Source organism: Penaeus chinensis, chromosome 3 (genome assembly GCF_019202785.1).
Source record: "Penaeus chinensis breed Huanghai No. 1 chromosome 3, ASM1920278v2, whole genome shotgun sequence".
NCBI classification, from domain to species: Eukaryota; Metazoa; Arthropoda; class Malacostraca; order Decapoda; family Penaeidae; genus Penaeus; species Penaeus chinensis.
The window spans coordinates 36,306,682-36,312,285 of NC_061821.1; the positions used below are offsets into that span (position 1 = coordinate 36,306,682).

Below are 5,604 nucleotides of genomic sequence, written 5' to 3' on the forward strand. Positions count from 1 at the left end.
CCTTAATGCTAGTATATACGTTGCAAGTCACCACTTACTGGGAGGCCACCGTGTCAACTTAGACGTAAGTCATTGACCAAATTCTATATTACTTCTTAAATGCTATTTCAGAACTAAATTTTCGTACAGGATATCAGGAAAAAAGAATTACATAAAACGCACACAACTAGAACATTATTCAGGTACCATCATAACATTACTATTACGGCATTTCAACTCTAATTCAGAGTATTCCTTTTGAATCTATAATTAATTTTAGCAGCAGTACAGGTGGTTACGCAGCTTGGCAAATACTATTCAGTAATGTTAGAAGGTTTTTGATATATTCAGCTGTTTCCAGAAGGCATTTAGAATTGTGTAGAACCTCCCTGGGAATCTGCGGCGTCGACCGGTTCTATATCCAAGTGGAAGGCGATTAGTGATATGCAAATCTTGAGGGACGGATTCATGTGGCCAAATGATGAGTCACTATGGAAAAAAAAACATGAAATTGCCTGATGATCATCGTATACTTTATGCAATGAAATATTTTATGTATTAACGAATAGCCAGTAGTTCATATTTATTTAACCCTCCACCACCGTTGTCCCTGCAAAAAATACACACAACAACCGTTGTCCCAAACTATATCTCACAACCACTGTTCCTAACAAACTACTCACCAACACCATTGCCCCAAACAAAATTCTCACCTTCATCATTGCCCCAATCAACTTCCCTCCACAAGTGTCCCAAACAAAATTGTTACCTCCACCATTGTTATAAACAAACTACTTTCATTCACCATTGTCCCAAACAAACTACTTTTCTCCACCACTGTTCCAAACTACTCTTGTGCATCATTGTTCCAAACTACTCTCTTCCACTATTTTTTTTTTTTCAAACAAACTACTTTCCTCCATCATTGTCCCAAACAGAGTGCTTACCGTACTCTCCACTACCTCTGTTTTTTTATTATTATTTCTATTATTATTATTTTTTTTTTCTTACAGAATCCAAACTACATCAGTCACCAAGCAAAAACTGCAATACACTTTAGCTTTATAAGAATACTGAACTTACCTTCATGAATGGGTTAACGAAAAACCTTTTCCCTGAAGTTCTATGGACTTGTTGCATTTCCTTTGCGTCTTCCATATTCGGAACTGTTTGCCGTCACTCTAAAAGGTAAAATTATTTCTTTCAAAGTTCATATCAAAGGCGATATTAATATGAATGCAATTCCTGTTAAGGTGACAAAAGTAATAACTTAATCCATATCACGGCGGTATACAGAGGGGAAAATTATTACTTACCAGGGACGGATTCGGAGCGAGACTCCATAGGGGGAAAATGGAAACAGACACAGCTTATAATTACTTGTTGACTAGTTCCCATAATCACTTGGCGATCAGAAGAATTTCGTATTTTCCGGGCTTCTATTTCAACGTTTGGAATAGAATTGCAACATGATCGCTAAGGGTTCAAATACCAGTTAGTGTAAATTTTGAAGAAATCCTTTCTCCTCTTCCCCCCTCTAATACAAGAGGAAGAGGAGAAAGAAACTGAAAGTGTGTGTTGTCCTGTGTCTGACATTTTCACATTTTGCACTTTAAGTACTGTGATGAAATTTCCGTTCTCTAAGCCCCGCCCACTTTCCTCGACCAATGAACTCAAACACTTGTCCTCGGAACCCCAAGACTCCGGTCACTTCGGGACAAATATTTTGTGGGAACCGGAAATGATCGAATGTATTTTTATAATTGCCATTTATTTTAAGCTGGACTCGTGGCACATTCGCTTTCCCTTTTATAAAGCAGTTATTTCATATCATAGTACTTCCTATGAATACATTTAATTAAGATGAGAAATGCGATATAAAATCAGCATTATATCAAATGATATATCATCATCAACATTATCATCATCAACATTATCATCATCAACATTATCATCATCAACATTATCATCATCAACATTATCATCATCAACATTATCATCATCAACATTATCATCATCAACATTATCATCATCAACATTATCATCATCAACATTATCATCATCAACATTATCATCATCAACATTATCATCATCAACATTATCATCATCAACATTATCATCATCAACATTATCATCATCAACATTATCATCATCAACATTATCATCATCAACCTTATCATCATCAACATTATCATCATCAACATTATCATCATCAACATTATCATCATCAACATTATCATCAACATTATCATCATCAACATTATCATCATCAACATTATCATCATCAACATTATCATCATCAACATAATCATCATCAACATTATCATCATCAACATTATCATCATCAACATAATCATCATCAACATTATCATCAACATTATCATCAACATTATCATCAACATTATCATTATCAACATTATCATTATCATTATCAAAATTATCATTATCAACATTATCATTATCATTATCAACATTACCATTATCATCATCATCATCATCATCATCATCATTATCACTATCATTATCATTATCATTATCATTATCATTATCATTATCATCATCATCATCAACAACATCATCATCATCATCATCATCATCATCATCATCATCATCATCATCATCATCATCATCATCATCATCATCATCAACATCAACATCAACATCAACATCAACATCAACATCATCATCATCATCAACGTCAACATCAACATCATCATCAACATCATCATCATCATCATCATCATCATCATTAACATCATCAACATCATCGTCATCATTATCATCAACATCATTATCATCAACATTATCATCATCAACATCATCATCATCATTATCATCAACATCATCATCATCATCAATATCATCAACATTATCATCAACATTATAATTATCATCAATTCATTATCAATATTATCATTATCATTATCAGTATTATCATTATCATCATTACCAATATCATCATTATCATTATGATACTTATCACTATCATTATTATCATCATCATAATGATGATAATGGTAATTATGATAATGGTCATGATGATAAAGATAATGGTCATGATGATAAAGATAATAATAATGATGATAAAGATCATAATAATGATGATAAAGATCATAATAATGATGATAAAGATCATAATAATGATGATAAAGATCATAATAATGATGATAAAGATCATAATAATGATGATAAAGATCATAATAATGATGATAAAGATCATAATAATGATGATAAAGATCATAATAATGATGATAAAGATCATAATAATGATGATAAAGATCATAATAATGATGATAAAGATCATAATAATGATGATAAAGATCATAATAATGATGATAAAGATCATAATAATGATGATAAAGATCATAATAATGATGATAAAGATCATAATAATGATGATAAAGATCATAATAATGATGATAAAGACCATAATAATGATAATGATGATCTTTATCATTATCATCATCATAATCATCAACAATACCACTATTATTGTTATTATTACTATTATCAGGATCTGTATCATTATTATCATTGTTCTTCTTATTAATATTATTATTTTCATCGTATTTATTGTCACTATCCTTAGGTAGTTTTGAATTTTATCATTATCATTAGTATGATCATTATCTTATTTACTTATCTTTAATAAGTAAACCATGTTGCAACATCAAATTCATCCGATTCATCCCAGTATTTCTGGAGGCACTGAATACATAGTGTATATTTTTCTTTCTTGCATATCAAGGATAGAGATGCTGATAACACAGCCAAAATTTAACCATTTCTCTAATTTCGGCGATAATTCACAATACTTGGAGTAAGTTCTGTATTAGGTTCTATATATTTGTGAATATAGCAGTTTGTTATAGTGAACATAGTTTTAGTAGCAACAATGATAAAAAAATACCTTGTATCAAACATGTATTTATTACAGAATATATAATATACACCTTAATAAGTAGCACCAATTTAGATTCTAGCATAGGAAGACTTATAAGCTAAATACATTTACAGATAAGTATACATAAATAGGAAAACGGGCATACCTATGCATAAATGTGCAAATACCAATTCATGTTAATACATATGCAAATGCCTAAATATACATAAACACATACATACCAATGTGCATATATAGACATACAAATATAAACACGCACGCAAACACTGCGCTTAAATCCCAAGATCAATTTAATACTTGAGGTAGTTACAATATTCGACTGGCACAAAAGACGCACTCACCCACCGTCACCACGTATAGACATGGGACCCAATTACATACAAGCTGAAAATACATTATTTTAGTAAACATTTAGTAATACATTCATCAACAACTGGACCAACGTTCAGCATGGTAACGACATGATCAATGCACTTACTGGGAGCCAACGACTTTAACACTAGAGTATATCTTGCAATTTCAAACCGTCTGGGAGGCCACTGTGTCAATTCAGGTGCAAGTCATTGAACTAAAGTTACAGTATATTAAAACTAGTCTTAGAAGAGGGATTACGTTTAGGATAAGGCAGTGGAAATCATATCTATGTTTCATATCTATGTTTCTTGGAATATCGGAAAATAAAAAGGTAGAACTTATATAAAACACGAACCTTCATAACATGGCTTAATTTAGCATTTCTATTGGAATTAAATTCGGAATAATTCTTTTGAATCCAGTGAAATTCAGTAGCAGTAACAGGGTTTGCATATATAGTAATAATAATAAACATAAGGGCGGTTGGTTAATAACATTCAGGAAAAGGCTTCTGAGTAACTAAATCTAAATATTACACTCATGTCGCGCTCAGGATTTGCCCAGTAGTTTCCAGAAGGCTTTGTAGAACTTCCCTGGGAAGCTGCGTCGTCGACCAGTTCTTTTTGCAAGAGGAAGGCTATTGGTGATCTGCAGAACCCATCCAGTCTGTAGAAAAGATAAATTTGCCTGGTGACCATAGGGATACTTAGTACTCTGAATTCATTGATGCATTCACAAATGTCCAGTAGATCACATTTAGATAACCGTAGAATGCGTTTGCAGCATTAACATTACGATTTAATTTACCATACTTTGTACTGAGAACGGCTTTTTGAATTCATATACACATTTCTATCTAACACCCCCATTGTCCCAAACTAACTACTTACCACCACCGTTGTCCCAAGCAAACTACTCACCACCACCGCTGTCCCAATACTACTCACCACCACCGCTGTCCCACTTAACCAATATCCAATCTACACCAGTCAACCAAGCAATAGCTGCATAATCTTTTACTGTGAACAATAACTATACGACACCCCTTTTTGCGTCTTCTGAAAAATATGTATGTCACTCTGATTTTGATAAAAAAAAAAGTAGGGCATTCAAAGTTCATACCACAATGTGACTGTAATTCCCGTTAGGATGACAGTAGTAATGGCTAAATTCATAATACAGCGATAATAGACAAAGCATACACAGTGGTAGCTATTAATTACCAGCAACGGATTCACGCCAGCACTCTATAGGGAAAGATGAATACATTGAACAAGATAATTTTTTGTCGACTCGATTTTTGTCGACTAGATCGTGAAGATCTGAAGAATTTCGTTTTTTTTTTTTTTACTTTTGTTTCAATGTTT

General features: G+C 32.5%; 1 long non-coding RNA gene across 1 annotated transcript; it reads right to left on the reverse strand.

Annotated features, from left to right (window-relative positions):
- Positions 1–258: 258 nt before the first annotated feature.
- Positions 259–1,575, reverse strand: LOC125042622. Its single transcript, XR_007116367.1, has 3 exons — positions 1,296–1,575; positions 1,063–1,160; positions 259–468 (listed from the first exon to the last, which is right to left on the reverse strand). It is a non-coding gene; the product is annotated as an uncharacterized LOC125042622 (long non-coding RNA).
- Positions 1,576–5,604: the final 4,029 nt, after the last annotated feature.